Source organism: Herpailurus yagouaroundi, unplaced genomic scaffold (assembly GCF_014898765.1).
Source record: "Herpailurus yagouaroundi ecotype Mexico unplaced genomic scaffold, PumYag 29, whole genome shotgun sequence".
Lineage (NCBI taxonomy): Eukaryota > Metazoa > Chordata > Mammalia > Carnivora > Felidae > Herpailurus > Herpailurus yagouaroundi.
Window position 1 is genome coordinate 81,745,613 of NW_024412377.1, and position 22,870 is coordinate 81,768,482.

At 38.6% G+C, this 22,870-nt stretch overlaps 1 long non-coding RNA gene across 2 annotated transcripts; it reads right to left on the bottom strand.

The window, feature by feature from the left end:
• Positions 1-2,879: 2,879 nt before the first annotated feature.
• On the bottom strand, positions 2,880-22,455 carry LOC121012813 (uncharacterized). Of its 2 annotated transcripts, none has more exons than XR_005782335.1 (4): positions 22,312-22,455; positions 6,930-7,043; positions 5,090-5,173; positions 2,880-2,977 (listed from the first exon to the last, which is right to left on the bottom strand). It is a non-coding gene; the product is annotated as an uncharacterized LOC121012813 (long non-coding RNA). The 2 variants fall into 2 exon arrangements; XR_005782329.1 differs by lacking the exon at positions 2,880-2,977 and adding an exon at positions 3,335-3,527.
• Between the last annotated feature and the right edge of the window lie 415 nt (positions 22,456-22,870).

Consider the following 22,870-nt stretch of genomic DNA (forward strand, 5'->3'; position numbering starts at 1 on the left):
AAAAAAAAAAAAAAAAAAAAAGCAATCTCGGGAAGGGTGCCTGGGTGGCTCAGTCAGAAGAGCATGAGACTCTTGATATCAGGTTGTGAGTTGGAGCCCCACCTTGGTGTAGACATAATATACGTGTGTGTGTGTGTGTGTGTGTGTGTGTGTGTGTGTGTATGTATATATATGTGTGTATATATAATGTAGAGATTAATATATATATTTTTAAAAATTCCTTGTCAATATCATTATTCCAGTGACAATTTTTCTTGTACTTTTTGCAAATTGTTCAGGTTTTATGTCATAGTACCGAACACATTTGACATTCATGCAGACCCTTGTTAAATCCCACAACTGCAAATAATATAGTATGAAATTTCTACCATTTTAGGTGCTGCATTACCTCCAGTTTAACATCTCACTCTTATCAGTTCTTGTGCAGTAGATCTTTGTCACTTTTTGGGGCCACCCCAAATCTTTTGAACATCTTGAGCAATCTCAAGCTTTTTTGTCACACTTCCACAAAGTAGAAGCCAGAAACTTACTTTCCTAGACACCAGGTACCTATTTTACTATGACTACCAACAAGAAACATCCCCATGCAACTTGGATTCATAAGAGAACACTGTGAATTCATAAGCAGAAACCACCTAAAATTCATCTTCTGGTGAGTATAGTTGGATAGGTACCCAGCATTTGGGTGCAACCATGGTAGAAATTCTGGCATCCACTGACCAGAATCAGCAATGGAAGTTATGGTATCTGTGTTGAGTAATGATGGCAGTGTGGCTTCAGCTGGAGCAATCAGTAGTCTTCTTTAGGCACTGTTCCTGAATGCATGGCCTCTAAGCCTGATTCCTTGGCTCTTCTAGAGAATCTAGATATTCTTTAGTAAATCCCTTTTCTGTTTAACTGAAAAGGAATTTGTTTTTTGCAACTTAAACAAAAAATATATATGACTATGAATTATTATTCTCTGTTTTTTAATTTATTCTGAAATATTTAAGACATGTACAAAAGCCATTTCTTTTTTACTCTTAGAACTTTTCCATACACATCCATCACTGGAGGTAGCAACTAGCCTTCTTCTTGCAGAAAGATGGTCAACATTTTACAAGCAGAGAGGCCTATAAACAGAGATGGAAGGGCACTGAATTGGTGGTGATACTCACTCACTTCCTAGGAGACTTGCTCCCACATCCCAGCTTCATATGTGGAATTCATACTTTAGATGCTGGATTACTCTAAACCAATTACATTTGGGATCACTAATGAATAATCTAGAACATCATATTCAATAATCCCAATGGTCTATACTACTAATACAAAACCTGCAATTAGGTTTATTAATTTCTTAGAAATCTGAATGCATGGAGGAGGACAAAAAGTTTGGGACTTGCATGATCTACCTTCTTGTCTACACTATTTAAATCAACCCCATGTGTGCCAATGTTACTCTACAGTTAAACTATCTACAGTTAAGTATTCAAAAAACTTTTTGAAAATGAAAATAATTATAAATTCCATCATTTTAATACAACTCAGAAGCTTTCCCTTCTAAAAGAAGATATTTGTATGGAACACTTAAGTCATTTGCTTTGGTGGCTCCTGAATAGGCTGTCAAACCAGAGAGCTGTCCTAGGACACAGAAATTGAGACATGACCTGGAGGACACACTGCTAGAAGGATGGACAGACCCACTGCTGTGCAAAAGGAGACTCATTCTGGCCCAAGAGAGCTGACTGTTGAATTTTCAAGAATTTCTCAAGTAATTTGTGAAACACTGCCATTATTAAAAACTAAATCATAGAAATTTACAACTAAATTCATTAAAAATAAACATAATAAATTCTCAAACATATATTACAATAAATCTTAAAAAATTCAAAAATCATCATTTTCTTAATTATTTTACTACATTTATTGTTATCCCTGCTCTTGGGGTTATTTACATCTACTGTATCTGAATGGAGAAAATACTGTGTAATGGGGTACTCCTGTACTTTTCTCTCCAATTGCGTATGTCGTTGACACCATGCTTAAGTATTTATACCATGGAAATTGACAAAAGCTACCAGTCAGGGCTTGATTGATTGTTTTGTTAATTTTCTAGATTTAAGAAAGTGATGAGAAGTTAATGAATAATGAAAGTGAGAAAATGTGAAGAATGTAGATTAAATCAAAAAGGTGTCATCTTTATGAGTAACTAAAAACAAACAAAAAAACCCAAAAAGCTTCAGGAAATGTTCTTACAGTATTCAAAAATTATTAGCTACTTCAGCATCCATTCATGCCGTAGATGAACTGAAATTCTGACGCAGGTCTTCGCTGAGTCATCCTTGTTTTATCTGTTAATTCACATGAAAATACAAGTGATGTTCATGTCAAGACTATGTTCTTTCATCAGTTGCAACCATAGGTTGGCTAAGAATACTAAGAATACTAGAATACTAAAAATCAGTAAAAGCAGTCCATAAGAATCAACTGATTAATATGAAATTTACAATAAAGAATATTTATACTTTGTTATTTGTAACAAATCTTTTATATATACCAGAAGACTTTATAATAAATGTATGTACATACACATGAATTTATTTCCTTGGCAGCACACCACGGGGTAGATGGGCATTTACTTAGCAAGGGAAAAAGAAAAACTTATATACCCTAATCAGTACTTAAAAAAAGAAAAAGAAAGGGGATGGAAGGAAGGAAGGGAAGCAGGACTGGAGGGAAGACATGAAACATAAATGGAAACAATACATACAACTGATTCTTACATTATATGACTCTTTAACATTCTTAGTATATTTCCATATAGACTTAGTCCATCTCTGCCCTCCCCCCCCCCCCCCCACCCCTGTCACACACACACACATTCTCACCAGTGAACAGGCCCTCAATCCAGCTGTGGCTCAGGTTTCTGCTCTACCTTTTTTCTCCATTTCTTCTGTCTTCCCTTACCACCAACCCAAAGACAATGTTTCTTTACCTAGTGGGAAAAAAGACTGAGGAATCTGCTGAGTTGTCAGATTTCCACTCACACTTTCTCCTCTCCTATCACCCACTTGCCTGACCACTCTCAGAGCCTTTCATTTCTCCTCAGCCACTTCTAATCTTCTCAAAATCAAAATATTTATAAATATAACCATTAAATGGCAGTAACTTCAGTACCAAACCATGTGTACATCCCTTCTCCGAATTCCCAATTTTCATGTCTCACCAAGGCTCCCTTAGCCTTCCTCATGTCAGTCCTGGACCATTCCAGGATCTATTTCCCACTACAACACCTGGTACTTCTTCCTAACTCACAGACTCAATGCAAAAAGAGAGAGAAAAATGGAAAATATTTGATCCAGGCATATAACATTTATTCACATTCTTGGCCAACCCAAGACAGGACTGCAACCAGGTACCATTTGTTTGCTTCTTTGTTTGTTTTGTCTATTTCCTCTACACACCCTCCTTCTGCTTTCTGGTTGATCATGTTCCTCATTAAAACTACTTCCAGACTGTGGGAGACTATGTCTGTCTGTTCTCTTCTGTGCCCCCATTGCACAGAACAAAACAGAACTCGGTGAGTCAACCATCTTCCTGATCTTATCTTGTAATGCTTCCTCCAGCAAATCTTACTCCTCATGGGTTCTACTGTTTTAGATTCTGCTAGATGATGGGCTAGCCAGATCAGTTGTCCAGACTGGAGCCAAAATGAGGTTGTACCCTGAATATAGCTTCATTTTAATCCATAGGAAAGAATACTTCAGCTCTTTCCTTTTTATGGCAGTTGACACTCTATACCTTATATTATATTTATATATGACTATGTCTCATCTCCCACACATCTCTGTGAGCAAAGGAATGATATATTTACTTTTTCTATATTCTGCATAGCTTGTACACAAATGTACTCAATACATTTTATCACTTGAGTAAATTATACATACATCTATCTATCGATCTATCTGTCTACCTACCAAGCAATTGGTAGATAAGAGTTTAATAAGGACAAATTAATAGAAGGAAAGTAGCATTAGAAAGAAGGCTACCTACTGTCACCACAGGTAAGGTTAGCCCTACCTACACCAGCCTCCCCAGGTAGGGAGAGAGGAAGGCACACAGCAGAAGGTGCTAACGCAAAGGGTCTCCCAAGTACCTAGACTGTAAAGAATAAGCATGGTCCACATCCTCTCTGCTGTTTAGCTCTGAACATGTTGTGGGGATTTCATTAGCATTTTTAAAAAATTACAGTATATTCACCACAGTGGAATCTCATGATTTAATTTTTTTCTTTTTAAGTCTAAAGGTAAGTCCACATCACACTTTAGCTGGGTCCTAGACTTTGGCCAGTTTGAGCACACCTGGCAAGCAAAACAGCTGGCTTGAACAACTGAAGGTCACAAAATGCAAAATTATGAGTGCTACTAAATCTAAGCATTAATCATATAATCAGGGTAATTAACCTAACTTTCAACACACAGACTGTGGCATGAAATAAAAACAACTGCCATTTATTCTACATTCTCCTCACTAAGGGCAGCATTATCTACTTAAAGTAGTGCTGACAATCATTTTCATGAAATACACATTTATCAATCTTTCATAGGAAATCTGTGATTAACTGCAGCATCTACTTCTGCTTACATATCAGATGTCAGTGCTTACTGCACATTCATATGATAAATATAAACCATAAATCGTCAAATGTGCTGTCACCAGTGTTCTCATAACAGTAACCCTATGGGAGAGAAGGCCGCTGTGGCAGAACTGTAATTTACAGTCCTTACCCAGGACAGAAACATAAGGTTCTTGATTTTTCATTTCCTGTATAATTACCGCCCATCCCCCTTAATCATATTATAATAGATCCTTACACATAATGTGAGTAAAGACCTCTGGTCCTGAGAGCAAATGAAATGATGGTGAAGGTGGCATAGAGATGCAGTTATTAAAAACAGGTTGAACAAGGATCCTCCGAGCATTTCAGATCGGCAAAAGAAGCAGTCAAAGGCTGCTGCTGACAGACACAGATTGTATGATAAAAAAACAATAAAAGGCATTGAAATAAAATTCACTGTAAGTCTTCCCTGGATCAATCTGTGCTTACCAATCCATGACTGACTCTTTTCATGGTCTCCCGTCTCTTTGGTTAGTCATAAGTCTTTCCAGGATACAGACTGGATATGGGTGGCTGCAAAGGTGTGGCAAGATCTTATTTAAGTCCTAGTTGTCATGGTTAGGCCAGTTTTTGTCTCGAGATTTTATTTGGTTTTTGCTTGTTTGTTTGTTTTTCCACTGGTATTATATTTCAAGAGCTGCAGTTTGTTTCTTTTGTGCAATTTTTGCCCTGGGAAAATTAAGAGTAAAGATTATATATGGAACCAATTGGAGACTTCCTTGATCAAAATCTGTTCTTTAGATGAATGGTTATTATTGCTGTCATGCCCTAAATCCACCTGCTTGAGTAAAGAAAACATTTAAAATAATCAGCTTATATTATGTTTACAGGATATGACATTTTGATTTGTATTTTTTATGCATCTATTTCTGTAAACACCATGGCTTGCACACAAAGGCTCAGAAAGTAAAAAATGCTAACATAACACAACCAAGAAAAGTGAGAAAGCCAACTGCTCGTGTATTGGGCTGAAAATTTTTGAACTCAGCTCTCAGCCGAAGTTCTCTTTATGAACAATGCTTTTGCTGGCAGTTTCATGCTTCTTGTGTGTAGCCAGCTCCCTGCTGCCATGATGTTGTGAGTGTGGCATCCGTGGCACCCCGACCTGCTGTCTGAGTGGTGTAACAGAAGGACGGTTTAGGACATCAGGCCTCTAGAGCCAGTGAGTATGCTTTTGGGAGTATGTCTTTTGGGAGTTTTCTAAGAAGTTTTTCCAAATTCAAAACATCCATGGTCAAATTAGGACAGCCTTCTCAAACTCAGAGAATATCCTTCTGGGAGATTTGCCAGATCAAATACTATCATCCAAATTATAAAGCTGGAGCAATCTTAGACATTATCTAGTCCAAGCCCTTCCTTTACAGATGAGATAATCACGACCCGTGGAAGTTAAGTGGCTTGCTGCTGATCACACAGATAGGGCAAAACCAGACAAGATTCCAGGTCTTTCTGGTCCAAGAAACAGTTAAATGAAATGTTCTGTTATAAATTGAAAATAATATGTCTTAATTTTGGAACTTAATAGTTTTTTCAAACCATTCGAAGGAGGGGGTGTGAACATAATCTAATGAAATCAACAAAAAACAATTCAAGATACAGTAGAAGATTTTTCACAAGGCAGTACACAAAAAATTTCCAAATGAACTGCGTAAACAGTTTTACAACACACATATTATTTTACTAGTAAAAGTATAAAATATATTGTAAGACTTACAGTATTCAAATAATTTTTATGGGTAGAGGAATTTTAACAAGTTAAGGCCTTTGCTTTGGCAACTAAACCCAGTGACATGCAGTTTAAAAATATCACAGAAACTAGGTTTGAGGGGATTGTGCCCCCCAGGGGGGCCTTTGAAAAGAAGGTGTCTGAGAAATTCCAGTCAATTCATCAAGTAGCATAACGAGATGGTGAATAATAAACTTCTTTATCTAGTCCATCATTATGTTTAATTTTTGGACTTTGAAAAAGAGACACAACCAAGATCAGAGAGTGGTTTAAAATATTTTATTTCTTCAATGCCAACATGCTTAATTATTTCTCCCTAATTGGAGCTCAAATTCAGAGAGTTATTTGAAGTTTATTCATCATCCAAATTACATATAACTATTTTTTTTTCTTCAGAAGTTTGTACCATTTTCAAGACATCCACACATTTCTCTAAATTAGGTGGAAGAGACAGTATACTAAAGAAATGAATGTGATTATAGGCAATGAAATCACAGGCTGGAGAGAGATCAAGTGAAATCAATAGAAAATAAATTTCCTGACCCGTGTTCCTTTGAAGGCTGAAGTAGGAAAAGAGTCACTACAGATACATTTCTGTCAGTCCATTTCTAACAATTCTGGTGCTGCCCAGGCGTCATATCATCTCATGAGTTAGTCCTAGGACCATAATGACATAGGCTATTAGGCTTCAGGGGTAAGTTCAAACAGCAACGTGTTAATATTTGGTCACACGGTTGCCCTAATTAAATGGATGCCTTCTTGGAGCTTCAGTGAGTGATTCCACGAGTTGGAAAGACAACCCTGAGAATGTGTAAGCAATATGTCAGTAATCAGTAACTGGAGGCTAGGGCTTAATTCTGGAAAGCTCCAATGACCAACATGATACAAAATATATTTAATAATATTTACTTTCCCTGTATGTTAAAAGATCAAAAACTCCCCTTCGAGTTGATAAATAGCTGTGGTTCCATACCCCCTCACACATCCTTCAGTGATTTCTCTCACACTGGACTCTGCACCCAGAGGGATTGTGCCTGGCACAAGGCCCAGTTGCATCTCTAGGTCATAGAGTGTCAGATACTTTGAATGTTACTGCTGGTAGAAGTTTCTGAAGCCATACAGAGGCCACAGGGGACTTAGGTTTGAACAAGAAAAGTCCTAAGAGGGTCTTACCCAGGTTGAGGGGAAGGTGGGAGAGAAGAGTTGAGGAGAAAGAGGATTTAACCTGACTATGTGTCACAGAAAGCTGCCTGGGGGCAGGTATGGGGCATCTATGAGGCAGGCAGGAATGTAGGAGAGTGGACCGGGCCCCTCATTGACTGTGGGAAGTGACACAGCATGCCCAAGGCAAGAGCCACCGAGATTTCCTTCTATACACACCTCTCCCAGTCTCTAATAATCCCACAAGTTTTTATGAAAATTTATGTGAAAAAAGGTCTGACAAAACATGAAAGGGAAAATTTGTCTTCTTTTTTAAAATTTATATTCTTAACTTGGCCATGACCATATTTCCCATTATTTCCCTTCAAGCTGAATTAGTTATGAAGGTATGGAACCAACCAAACATACTACTTATTTAAAACTGTACAGCCTCGGGGCGCCTGGGTGGCGCAGTCGGTTAAGCGTCCGACTTCAGCCAGGTCACGATCTTGCGGTCCGTGAGTTCGAGCCCCCCGTCAGGCTCTGGGCTGATGGCTCAGAGCCTGGAGCCTGTTTCCAATTCTGTGTCTTCCTCTCTTTCTGCCCCTCCCCCGTTCATGCTCTGTCTCTCTCTGTCCCAAAAATAAATAAACGTTGAAAAAAAAAAAAAAAAACTGTACAGCCTCTCATGTGTGATGGGCAGGGACCATCCATTGCTCTGGGAAACAGGCCACCATTATCCCTTCCTACTAGTTCCTATCATTCATTTTTTTTTTAATGTTTATTCATTTTTTTGAGAGAGAGAGAGCCTGCACGAGTGGGGGAAGGACAGAGAGAGAGGGAGATACAGAATGTGAAGCCGTCTCCAGGCTCTAAGCTGTCAGCACAGAGCCTGAAGTAGGGCTTGAACTCAGGAACCCCAAGATCATGATGTAAGCCGAAGTTGGATGCTTAACCAACTGAGCCACCTAGGCTCCCCCCATCATTCTTTTATAAGGAAACATCACTCATCTCTTCTGTAACCAAGAGTGGGTACACACATGTTGTAAGACTTTTTAAATTTAGATAGAATGTTGGTTCTTGTCCATAATCCCTATCCACAATACTAAAAAATGAAAATAAAATTTAAAAATTCCTTAACCCATTGGCAGCAAAATCTGAACTACGGAGAAGAAGAGATCAAACTCCCATGCAGAAGAATACTAAATAATTCAGATGCTCCACCCTCTAGGACAGGGAACATAATCCCCCACTCCTTAAGTATAGGTCATGCATAGTGACTTCCCTTCCAAAAACACAGAATGAAAAGAGAAGAAAAATGTGTAGCTTTATAGTGTGAAAATATGACAAAAAATACCACAGCCAGGTACTCAAGGTCAACATTAACAGTGATAAGTCATGCTAATAGTATGTACCCTTCAGATGTGATGAGAATGGCACTCTCCCTCTGTGGTCAAACCCATAACCCCAGTCTAATCTTAAACCATCAGACAAATCCCAACTGAAGCATAGTCTATAAAATATCCGACATAACAACAAAATGTAATGGAGTGGCCTACATGGACTCGAGGAACAGAAAAAGGATATTAGGTAAAAATTAAGAAAACATGAATCAAGTATGAACGTTAGTTAATAATAATGTATCAGTCTTGGCTCATTAATTATGGCAAATATGCCATAGTAAAGTAAGATGATAACAATATTTAAAACATAGGGGAACTGTGTACTATCTTTGCAATCTTTCTGTAAGTCTAAAACTGTTCCAAAATATAAAAATGTATTAAAAAAAATCAACTGACCTGGATTAACATGGGGCTATGTATGCTTTTTACTTATCACATAGTGATCAACAGGTTTTGCTATGAAAATGCCAATGTATTTAATAACATGGCCCTGCCTCAAATATTCCCAGTGTAATGCAATATATGGTTTATATACGTATTTCTACAATCCAAAAAAAGGTATTAATTCGGGAAACATCTGGCCCAAAGGTTTCAGATAAGAGACCATATACCTGAAATGCTGTTAGTGCTAATAATGTAATTAGTAATGCATTTCAGTTGTATGGCAGCTTTAGTAGACATTTTCAGTTTAGCCTGAAACTCTAGCCAAGATTGATAACAGTGAGAGGAATTTTTGGTTTACTATGTTTCATACAATTATGTTTATATAATAATCTAATTGGACCCTTAAAATCTGTAAGAAGAAATTCTTACACATATTTTTGAAGGAGGTAAATGAGGTTCAGAAAGGTCAAGTTGTTTGCAAGCAATGTGACTGAGAGTCAGATATAAAGGACCCTCCCGTGACGTTTTTAGGACCCAACATAAGAGTACAAATGATAGTTCCCCAGCCCAGTGCTCTACCCTGTCTTTCTTCCCACCCTACATCCATCCCCTTCAGGCTGCATTCTGTGAAAGTTTGGACCATCCTGCCAGCTTATCTCTGGCCCCAGTGTGTTCCCAGTAGCCTAGGCAAGGAATCCAGAATTCTGAGAGCACAGGGACAGTGGTTTCAGGTCGGCATGTGTTCTTGGCCACTCAGAATTCTCTATGAGGAGGGCTGTGTCTGTCAGAGGGTCAGAGTGAAGCCTCAAAAATGGGAATCTAGGGCCTCACCTCAAACTCCAGATATAAGGGGTATAAGGCTGATATTCAAATTCATGTTTACCTGACTCAAATGTTCATGTTCTTGCTACTATAATGTGTCATCAAGGAAAAAATATGCCTAAAGACCACAATATCAACCTGAAAACTGATATTTGAAATACATTGTATTGGTAAAATAAGGAATATCAAAAAAAGAATATCTTAAGGTCTAATATTCATATAGAATACTGGCAAGAGAGACTAGTTACAAAGCACTCTAACTCAAATTTCTAAAAAAAAAAAAAAAAAAAAAACAGTGAAAATCTTAGATCCCTAAATCACAGAACTTTGAGTTTTAAATACATTCATCAAGGACCTTCTGTGTACCTGGCAGCCTGTTTGGGGACTGGCTCCTGTCTAAGGGGCAGAGATTCTAATGAGGCAAATTATTTCTCCCCACCAATGGGAAAGGGGGAAAGACTGCACAAATTTCTCTGAATTCAGAAGTCACTTCTCTATTTACAAAACATTCTTTAATAACAAAAATAGCTGATTTCTTACACTGTCTGCATTTGTCAGTTTCTCTGCTGAGTGCACGTTGCTTGGATGGTGAATAGATATAAAAACTAGAGACATGGAAAACTCTGGCAATTTACATTGTACTGTCCTTTCCTGGTCTTCACAGGGAGCATATTTTACCTCTCTCTTTACCTCCTTGGGTTGACTCTGTACATATGACTACTAGATGTGTCGGCAATGTAGATCCTGTCTCCCAATCAGATAGTTCCTTGAAAGCAGGGGCTGTCGGTTAGACCTCACTTCCTGGGAGTCCCCATAAGCCTGGGTGCCTTACTCCCTGCCCCAAAATGCTCCATCTCCTGGTGGAGACCGAGTGCCAGCTGGAACGCCAGCAAGGCTGGGAAAGTGCCATCAGCACAGGCACTCGCTGAGGTCACCGTCTGCTTGGGATCTCAGCTTTAAATGGTTGAGTCCACATTCCTGCAGAGACTCTCCCCAGGCCTTCTCTAGGCTGCCTGTTCATCTTTCTGCTCTTCTTATTTCCTGAGTGAACAAACTTTTGCCAGCAAAGGCAAACCACATTTACAATCATTGTGTTAAATTGAGAAGGTATATCTGCCCCTAGTGACAGAATTGTTGACATCTTACCTCTATTATTTTGGATGGCATGCTTACAAGTAGCCTTTTCTCAGCCTTACACATAAACAAAGCCCTAGAACAAGTTAAAAGGCTTTCCCTTCCTCCAGGGACTGTCAGGGGAGCTCTGTGTTTCTTTCCCCAGCTGTCCCTACACTCCATAAAAGGTCACCAGCACACTAAAAGAGACTGCTTGTCATGGAAATTCTCAGAAAAGGAGAATGTTATCTGGGACCATCAAGAGCTTGAGGGCAGAGGACAGGAGCTTCCTCACTCTTTACAGATTTTAGATCTTACCTTTTACCAAAGTGTTTTTTTCCCCAACAATGATCAATTAAGTCTTAAACCTCAGTGAAGGAGGTATTTATCCTGTTTGTAGATGTGGCATTAAACTCAGTGCCCTGCACAAAGAATGAAAATACCTTTGGTTGAATCCACCCAAATGTTTCCTGGACACTGATCATAGGATTCCACACAAACTTTACACATGCTGTTCCCTCTCCCCTGGACTCTGCAGGCACCTCCCTCCCCCAACTCCCATGAAACACAGCACAACTGACTCCTTCTGATTCATTACCATTTCCTGAAAGGTCATCCTTGTTGAGCTATCTAACTAGGCTCTCTACCACTACCACCCCTCCCCACTATTCTTTAAGAACATAGTTTCATATATATATATATATATATGTTTTGTATATGTTTATATATGTGTGTGTGTGTGTGTGTGTGTGTGTGTATATATATATATATATGTTTATATATATGTTTGAGAGAGAGACAGAGAGCATGCAAGCAGGGGAGAGGGGCAGAGGGGAAAGAGAGAATCCCAAGTAGGCTCCACGCTCAGTGAGGAGCCCAATGCTGGGCTCAATCCCACAACTCTGGTATCATGACCTGAAGGGAAACCAAGAGTCAGATGCTCAATGGATTGAGCCATCTAGGTGCCCCCCATATTTTATATTTTACTCATTTGCTAGCATATCCAGGTTAAAGGAACCTGGATCAGTATGTCATGAACCCAAAGTGATTTATCCTCTCCCACTTCTGGGAGATTTAGCCTTCAAATCTGCTCAACTTCCTATGTTCTTCCCTGTTGGGAAGATAATGAAAATATCCCACCAGTCCCATAACTGTCCTAGTCACTTCCCAGTCATAAACAAATAGTCCGTTTTCTTGGGTGACTTTAATATCAAGACTCTAAACCTAAGCTAATCTACAATTTCTCCCCTCTGCCAGCTCATATCTCCTTCAGGCTTGACAGCTTGTGGAGGAAGCCAGCCTTTGTCAGCTTTCTCACTTTACCTCTTCCCATCCTAGGCCCTTTCAAGTTGGGGCAGGGGATGGAGGAGGATAGGGGAAGACAGATCTAACTTGTCAGATTTGGCTGTAATCTGGAGTTGATACCTCTGTACTTGGCAAACACCCAAGCTTCCCAATCCTGCTCTTTGTGAAGTTTTCAGAGGCTCCCATCATAGCGGATGTCTTACCTACAATTGCCTTGCTAGGCAAGACTCTTTCTGGTTGGTCCCATAAGAATTTCCCCCTCATTCCCATTCAGCTGCCCCATTCCAGAGGCCTATCTTTTTCCAGTCACCTCATCCCTCCTTATGGTCCTCTTTGTCAAGTTACCTTCAAGATGACCCCGTCTGGTCTTGTCTCAGTCAATTCTCACCCAGTCAACTTTAAAAGTACTGGCCAATCCCAACAGAGCCATTTTTTTTTTTTCTCTCTGCTGCCCTACCATATCCCATTCCTACCCTCACTATGGCTTCTGCTTTGAAATGCCTCAGATATCAGTCCTTAAGTCCCAAAACTCCAGGAAACACAAAACAGTGCTCTCTCAGACTGGTTCCCTAGAAGCCTCCTCCTAACTAGGTTTGAAGTCAGCCCCTTCCTGAAGTGAGGACAACTACACAGCACAGTGACAACTCTTCTTAAAGAAATTCAAACAGCACTTGAATCTCTCAGCATACTAAACCTTCTCTTCAATGCCCCGAAGGTGGATGATGGGTTCAGGCTGGCAAAACCAGTTCTGAGGTACCCTTTTTTCAAATCCTGGAGAGGTAGTCTAGCACTTCAATTTAAAAAGCCAAAGGACCTGACACCTACTGCTTTGTTCTTTGGTGCCTCAGCCGAAACTGAGACAGAAATATCCTGTTACTCTTGTTTGTGGTCATTCTCCCCCATTAAGCTATGAACTCCAGAAGGGCAGGGACCTTAGCTGTTTTATTCATCAATGTATCTATCAGAGCAGCCTAGGAGAATTCCCTGTGTAGATTCCTAGAGGGTGCTTAATAAATGTTTCTTGAAATAGTGAATATATAATAAAATAAAAGTGGTGATGACGCAGATACCACTTTAGTGAAAAATTAAAAAAAAAAAAACTGAAGAGACTTTCCTATTAATCAATAAAATATCTGATCTTGAAATAAATTACCTTGTGATTCCCTGCCTTGAAAGAACCTCCTGAAAGACCGAAGTCTAAATCTTAGACCAACAGTTTTCATTTTAAGCCAAAAAATGCCTGAGGCACAGACAACAAATGCTTACACAAGAGTTAACAGATTGGATGCTGGCTGATGATGCTAATATCAATTCTTTGTCTAGACATGCAATGCCAGTTCTGCTGACACATTCTTCCAGAGCTTTTTTGCAGGATGTGAAACTGGCCCCTGGGTCAGTGATATTCAGAATTAAGCCTGAACTCTGCAGAGAAAACTCTTCCACGGGACTCCAACCCCCCCATACTCTGCCCGTGATGAATTTTTACCAAGCTCTCTTCCACAAGGACAGGTGGAGAAACGGGGAGGCACCACCGTATTTTATTGAGATTGATGCCACATCCTTCTTGTCACTAAATAAAAGGGTAGGAGGAGACAAAGAAGCTGAAAAAGCAAATTTCTCAAGATTCATTCTATGGGAATCCAACCAAGTACATGGGGGTGAGGGTGTACACGAGGGCTACTACCAAAATAGCCTAGCATACACCCTCCCTACGCAAACATTTCTTCGATCCATCAGTATGGTAGTGGGTAGGAGGAGGTGGTTTAGAGTTCAGCCTCCAGCTCTGGGAAGAATGGGAAGCAGAGTTGTAGAGAGAGCTTGGCCTTACAAGTTTGTTCCTGCTTTGCACACTCAGCCTCCTCATAGCCAAGCCTTATTCCATAATCCCCTTCTATGATCTTCAGCAGAGCTGATGTCAGAGAAAAGATCCCAGATGCCAAGTCAGAACCAAAGAAACTGTCTCTCATAGCAATTGCATTTAAAAATAAATCTTTAAAAGAATGCTAATTTTGGTTATATTAAGATTTATCTAAGGAGGATCCCTCCTCACACAAATATAACAGTTTCAAAATTCTGCAATAGAAATTGAGACCTTAGGAAACATCTGTTCCGATGCCTCACATTTTACAAGTGAAGACACTTGTAAACTTCGTGAGAGGTTATGTGACATGACCAAGATCACACAGCTCTCACTGAAATCTGCTTCTTCCAACTATAGTGTCTTGCTTTTTCCAATTCATTATGCTGCTTTCTGTGTATATGTAAGCCCGTCTTCACCTATCTCAGGTATGGAATTGCAGCTATACTTCTGAAATGGATCAGATGAATTAATTTAAATAGTCTCCAATTTTTATAACTGCACATCATGCTATTGCTCTAGCAAACATTAACATAAGACAGTGTTTCTACCTTCAAAAAGTTAACTTCTAAGTTACACAAGCTGCTTTGGCCTGAGCATTTAAACTAAAGTTTAATCCTAACTCTGCCTCTGACTCACCAGGACGCTTTGGACTAGTCACAAAATTGTCTCAGTTTCTTCATCTGCTCATTGGGAAGAATAATGCTGATCTGTCACTTGTTAATTTAAAGGAGCTGCCGGTCTTGTAGCCACTAAATAATTGTGTGTGTGCAGGGGGAAATCCTATAAAGATTCTAAGTATAAACTGAGACTATGTAACAAAGCCATCAAAGTACATAACTCAGATGCTTTCTAATAATCATGACATATAGAATTTTAGTTTACCAAAAAAGACAGGTGACTGCTACCAGTCAAGCACGTTCCTGCAAAAAACCACCTCTTCGCCATATTGTTTCAACATATCAGAGATGTTAATCAAACCTGTAGAATTTAAGGAACAAAATTGAAATGGAAATTGGCCTCAAAGCTAGTGAGACTGGGTGTGTAGCATGTTCCAAAGGTTTCATCTGCCAAATAAAGTCTTCTCATCAGCAGAGGGAAAAAGGAACTGCTTTCCCATGACCAAAGAGTCTCTGTGTGGCTGGGAATCCTGTTCGCCACTCTCAGTTTTTGTGGGAGCACCACGAAAAAAGAATTCCAGACAAAGGTAGGCAACAACAGTAAGAGGCAATCCGAAGAATAAAACCTAAATTGTGCTTTGTTTCTCACTGACAATATTCTTTACTATATTACCTAATACTCAGCTAACAATGGGATTTGTACAGACGGGATAAAAATAAATTCCATTCCTTTATTTTCAAAAATGCCCACAAGATGATTTTCAAAGTCCTGATACTACTTACTGCCAATGGAATCCAGCACCATAAATAATTGCTTTAATAATTACCGAAAGAATTATGTGCTTGGCAAAATTGGCAAAGAAAAAGAGATGGCATCTTACTTAATCAGTCCTTAATAGAACAACTAAAATGGCCTAATAACGAGGGTTTACCAAATTATTTGTAACAGGAGATGAAGTTTTCACAATAAATTTTTCTTTTGAGATAATGATATCATTAGACACTGTGTTTAATGCCACACAGACAATTAGGAATAAAACAAAAAATTACTCATAGAAGAGAATGAATATTTTTTAAAGGAATAATGATGTTTGAATAACTATAAGCAGAGGTGTACATATGGGTTTGAGGGCTCATGGGATTCTTTCTACGTCCAGCTCTGCCTAACCACAGAACATGGACACTAAAGTTAGTCGGGTGCCATAGTGGAGATAGTTAGGGCTTACTAGCTAACTGTGTCCCCCCCACCCTACATTTCCCCGCCTAATTTGCAGTTAGGTGGAGGTCATGCAACTAGTTCAGACCAATGGACTCTGAGAGAAGGGAACCTGAGTCACTTCTAGGCTGGGGCAGTTAAAAGCTGATGTGGCTTGCTTATCTCTTCTCTTCTCTCTTCCCCTGCATCAGCAGCAAAGAGGCACATGTTCCAGATGCTGTAGCCCCAACAGAGGAACGCTACTGACTCATATTGGACTTGACATAAGTAAGAATAAACCTTTGTTGTGTTAAGCTAATGAGATTTCAGGGGCTCATGTAGCACTAGGATTAATTACCCTGACAAACATAAAGGCTCTATGTTAATATGTTCATTGTGGCCTGAAACTTAAATTTATACTATTGGCACTAGGCTTTTTAAAACACTATTAGAGGGAAAATAATATATTTCCTTCTTTTTTCCTCTTTTCCTCACTCTTTCTGGCCCTGCGCAGTCTAAGGCAGTGGTTCTCAAAGTGTGGTTCCCAAGACCATTAACATCAGCATCATCTGAGAGTTTCTTAGAAATGTCAATCCCCTGGCCCCACCCCAGGCCTGTTTAATTAGAAATTCTGGGAGTGTGGCCCAGCAATCTATATTTTAACATACCCTCCTAGTAATTCTGGTGAACACTTAAGTTTGAGAAACAATGAACGGTCTAAGGTAACCTTTCCTTGAGTCCACCTGAATGTGATCAACATGCAGCTATTCTTCCCCTTTATAAAATATGCATTCGGGCAGATTTTGAACTTCCCAGGCCTTTTTATGCCCCTGTCTTTTTTTCAAATGTCAGCTTTTATATTGATTAGCTATAAACAGATTTACTATAGCAGATTAAAGATAACTGCAACATCTTTGTCACTACCTCCACTGAGAAGTGAAGTCTTCTTTCCTCACCCCCTTTGAATAGAAGTGGGGCCTGTGACTGCTCCCGACCAATAGAATGCAGGGGAAGTAAAGTCGTGCACCTTTTAGGCTAGCCTTTAAGAGGACTGGCAGCTTCCACTTCCTGCCTTGTGAAATCCAGCAGCCATGCTACAGGGAAGCCTAAGTAGCCATAAGGAGAAGCGTGGAAGGCCTTGAGGAGAATCAAGACCCCCCCCCACCAGAATGCCCCTACTGAGCTACCTGCTGATGGCCAATATTACCTGTCCACTACCATCTTGGCCATCTTGCATGCTCTGGCCCAGGTGAGTTCCAAGATAGCTGTATCCCCAAGTGACCTCATGTGAAGCAAAAGGACTCAGCTGAACCCAATCAATCCAGAGAATGAGGAGATATAATATAATGATTGTTGTTTAAAGCCACCAAATTTGGGGGAAGAGGAAAGTTAAGAAGCAATAAAGAATCGAAACATTCACTTTCATTGTTTTTGAAAAGCACTATCTAAGTCAAATTTCAATAAGGTCTGATTAACCAAAATTCTTCTGTCTCAGACAAACTGACTCCTTGGCTCCTTACAATGGTGTTTTCCTAATATTTCCCTCTCCTTAGGTTTAGCTACAATAATAGGCAGCTTCTCCATCCTCAACTCTGAAAGCTTGCAAGGATTTCTCTACTAACCATCCAAGAAGTTTCAAACGGAGATCTGAGTCTTTTGCCTCCCATATCCATAACTATCAAGGAGAAAGAAAAGGAAATAGAATCAGTAAGTTTATAGCCTCATCAGAGGATCTCAATATAGTTGGGGGAGGAGTCAGATTTTACTACCTAAATAAAAATTTTCCTTTCCACATTCACCCCCAAGTATAGTCATCAAATAAGATTAGAACCTGGTTACCAGAAAGCTTATAGCTGCAAAAATCCTAGTTTTGAATTTTTTATTGAAAGAGATACTTGCAAAATGAAAGAAAACTAATATTAAGTGTTCATATCCACTAAATGATGGCTAAAAACAGCTTCCTTCAACAGGCTGACTATTACAGATACATAACAGAATTTAGGAATGAATTATATAAGGCTAAGAGTCAAAAAACTAAGCATTCAAAATGTAAGTACATTCCCAGAAGCTATAAATAGCAAAGGACCAAACTTGCAAAGAAATTGCACCCAAAAACATGATGCTGGGCAGTAAGCTCCTAGACAGTAAGTAACGTATATTAGCTCTCTATTCTCATGATCCAACACCATGTTTGGTATATGTGTTTATGAATAAATAAATGAATGAGAGTCACGCAAAGGAAGAAACAAAAGAGAACAAAGTGAAGAGGAAGGAGTGATAGGAAAAAGAATCAAATATAAATCCCTCTAGGAACAGATATCACTGAATTTTTCAAAGGTGCTTTCTCAACTTCAGCGTTCTGATACATAAGCAATTGGGATATAAACCTTGGTCAGCACATGTAAAACACAGCAGCTAAACAGGCCCTGCAGCTTTGAGCTCCCAAGGCAAGTCAGACCTCAGCAGAGGAGCAAGACTTTCAGCACCTTAAAAGGAACTAAAGGAAGGAAAGTTCTCACACTCCTTCCAGGCCAGTCCCTAACATCTTTAAGAGAAAGGATTTGGTAGTCATTTCATAATAAAATGGGTCACCTGGAATTAAGAGGAAATCAGTTCTATATGTACAGAAGCCTCTCTCAACCTGGAACTTTTAATACATCAAAATTATTTTTTTTTTTAGTTTATTTATTTATTTTGAGAGAGACACAGACAGTGTGAGCAGGGGAGGGGCAGAGAGAGAGGGAGAGAGAGAGAATTCCAAGCAGGCTTCGCACTACCAGTGCAGAACCAGACGCAGGGCTTGAACTCACAAAACTGTGAGATCATGACCTGAGCCGAAACCAAGAGTTGGACACTTAAGCACCTGAGCTACCCAGGCACCCCGATACACCAAAATTCTTGATGGTAACTTTCAAACATTAAAATTTCCACACTCCACACCACAAAAGGGACAGATTTTCACCTAGGACAATAGTCATATGCTAACAGTCATGGTTGTTGTTTATCAGCCATTAAAACATCTATTTATCTTTTTTATAAATTTATTTTCATTATTTAATTTTATATAAGTTTATTATTTAAGTCATTGCTCATTTTCTTACTCTAATCCTCAAAGACCATCCTATCAAGTATATGTATATAAATAAACATTTATTTATATATATTTAAATACAAATATTTATATTTATAAATATAAACATTTATATATGTTTAAATATAAACATTTATTTATATATATAACATTATATATATGCATATATATATATATATTTATATTTGCCATGTTTTATAATACATCAAATCAAAGAGTCAAATTTTGGACCTGTAAGAAAATGTTTTTTACAAGCTAATCCCAATCATTTTATAGATAGAAAAGTCTGAGATCTGCAGAGTTGAAGTAACTTAACCTTGTTAGAGCAAGTAGTTACCAAAGCACTACTGCTGATGGATAAATTCATCCTTCAGCAATCATGAGGGAAATAGGCAGCTTGGCACTCTACCAGTCCCTGGGAGAACAAGGATAAAAATGGAGTCACTCTGTTATTCTCTTACATGTATTGCCTATATATCCATCCAATGATTTCCTAGCATATTCACTGAAATGTATTATTTTCATTTAGAGCAATTTACCTTTAAGTCATTATAATACCTTTATTTGGACACAGGGGCAGATAACATAATGTCCTTTATGGAAACTCAGACACTGTCATGTTGACTGATATTTCAAAGAGTCTGACAAGTAAGTCAGTGGCACCAGAGCGCCAAATGTCAGGGTCTGTACTTAATCCAACTAGATCACACTATTTGAAATAGATATCCTTTTGAATGTCTGATTGGATTGCATTAGGTAATAACAAAATAACTAGCAAGCAGCAAGAGCCAATTAGTATGCACCTCATGAAGGTGTTTTGGATGTGCTTCATTTTGAAAGAGGAATGTGAGGTTGCCAAATCTCAGAGAAGTCATGTTTATTCCTGTACCTGAGCTGCTGAATGATACAAAATTTTCTTGAGTAAATTTTTAAATCTTTTTCTGGCTGCAACTCTACCCCATCTCTGCTCACATCAGTGCATTAAAGGATATACAGTCAAAAGCTCGCTGTGGGCTTCAGAAGAAGAAAATAAATTCAACGACAAGTAAAAACAGAAAGTGCCATCCTAGTATAATTTAACATTCACAGTTTTCAAAGTCTGATAAGAAACTCAAATTCCCACACTCTGCTCAAAGGAAAATACTATCTCTTTGCTTAATCTGGCTTTTATTCTGTATCTGTAAAACATGGAGTAAACTGATCTGGCAATTTTATGCTCAATTTAGTCAGTGTAGTGCACAATTCAAGTTTCAAAACATAATATGATATAGCCAATTGGGTGTTTACATTTACCAAATTAACTAGATCATTGCTAAATCATTTCCCTTTGTTATTTATGGGTATTCTCCTAAGCATGGGAATGTATGGGATGTACCTATAGTCACAGAGGTGACAAACAGTTATTCAAGTTGTCAAAAGTTGAATGTACACCCCCCCCAAAAAAAAACATCAGCATGTAAACTGGCCTGATGCCCACATCAAATACTCCCCTATGCAGCCTCCTAACATGACTACACATAGTCCCTTGGCCCTGTCTCAGTGTGGCCAAAACCACATGCACCTGGGTCATGGGGCTGTAAGAGACAAAACTCATCTATTATAAGCCACTATCTCTATTAATAACTCGAATTCATCCTCACAAACTGTAGGGCTTCTCAGGAGGGCACAGAATAAATCAACAATACCAAAATCAGCAAGACTATACATAGCTATGGCGATATAAGCTTAACAAGATCAAACATTTTTAAGAGCATTTGATCAGGCTTTCTGGGTGTGGGGTGGGTGGCTGCCATTGCTTCTTCAGGTAGATCAGCTAACTCTACCTACCTGGGAATGGGTAAAGAGCAGTACTCTTCCTATTCTGCATTAATCAAATCATGTTTTCTGGAGGAAAAGATGAACTTTATACTGGTAGACACATAGAGACACTATTGTGATGCATCTATGTTATTTGAATGGAGAATGGGTCTAATTGAAGAATTCCAACCATTTCTATGCAGCAAGGGAGGTTCAGTTGCTAGATCTCCAAACTTTTCAAGAGAAGCCAGAAATTAAAACTTTTGTTATAAATTTTCCTGACTTATTTTAACAAAATAGGTCTATACTTAGTTTGGCCAATGACCACTGGTTCAGATGTCTTATATACACAGGGATTTTTATTTACTTTATTTTTTAATGTACTCACTATATACTTATTTGACCAATCCTTATTTATTTATGATGATCCCAACATTAGTTTAATTCTACACAATTTTCTTGAGTCAACTGGCTATAGTTCCACTATGTGCTAACTAAGGAAAATCCACCTATGAATAAGATAGCATTTCTGACATCAAAAAGACACAGCGGAAAAAAGTCAGGAAGTAAGGTGTGTTGTAATAAAGGAGTGTATTCAGGATAAATGGGATGAATTTAGGGAGTTAATGATGGCAGATGAAGTGAAAAAGACCAGGTAGCAAAGGCCTTATATGCCATGGAGACGTGGATACCAGCAGCTACCATTTACTGAACACAGAGAATGCACCAAACCCTGTGCTTGTATTGTGCTTATACTACCTAGGTTAACTCTCATACCAACCTCGATGAGGAAGGAACTATTATTATCTCCATTTCATAGACGAGGAAACTGAAACTTAGAAAGCTCAAGTAAACTGCCCAAGAACATGGCTGTATATGGCAGAGTCAGAATCTGGGCTCACAACCTGTATCTAATTCCAAAACCTATGTTTTCAACCACTATGATATTGCTAAGGAATTTGGATTTCAGCCTACAAGTAATGGAAAACAAGTGAAGAATCTTAGGCCCACATTATCCTATTCCGTTCTAACATTCCATGAGCTAAACAATGGAAAATATGATTACTGTTTTATATCTGGAGAAATCAAAAAAGGATAAGCAACTCAAAGCAAGGGAAACAACAGTCTCCCACCACACAAACAGCTCAATTTCTAGCCCACGACTAATTCTGGTTTTATATGGTTGGCAAATATTACCTTTTAAACACTTGGTATGCTTTCAAGCAATCATACTTCTTCAAATTCAGAAATTCCAAGAGCACATTCCCAGTTAAATCCTCTTCTCAGCAGAACCTTACCTATTTCTAGCCAAGCTCTTCCTAATTTGTGATGTAAATATGAGAAATACAAAATAATTACTGGGACAAAGGACAGCAGTCATCAACCTCTGATCTCTGACAACTGTGTGTGTAGGACATACAAATCCCATCTGAATGTCATAATGAAATAATAGTATACTAAGAATTTACATACTAGTAATTTAATAACATTCCTTGGGTTGACTTATAATTGCTGTGAAGCATTTAAGCACTCAACTTTCCAAGTTATAGCCATAATATTTTATTCATGTATGTGAAAGTTTGTCTCCATCAAGTTTCCCTGCAACAAAATTTAACACCACTTTTATTATACAGGTCAAGGCTAATAATTAAAAAGAGATTACTTATTTATAACAGTGCTATAACATGGTTGGATCAAAGCTATGACCAAGATATTTCTTTGCTCACAGAATAAAAAAGTTGCATAAATGGAAATA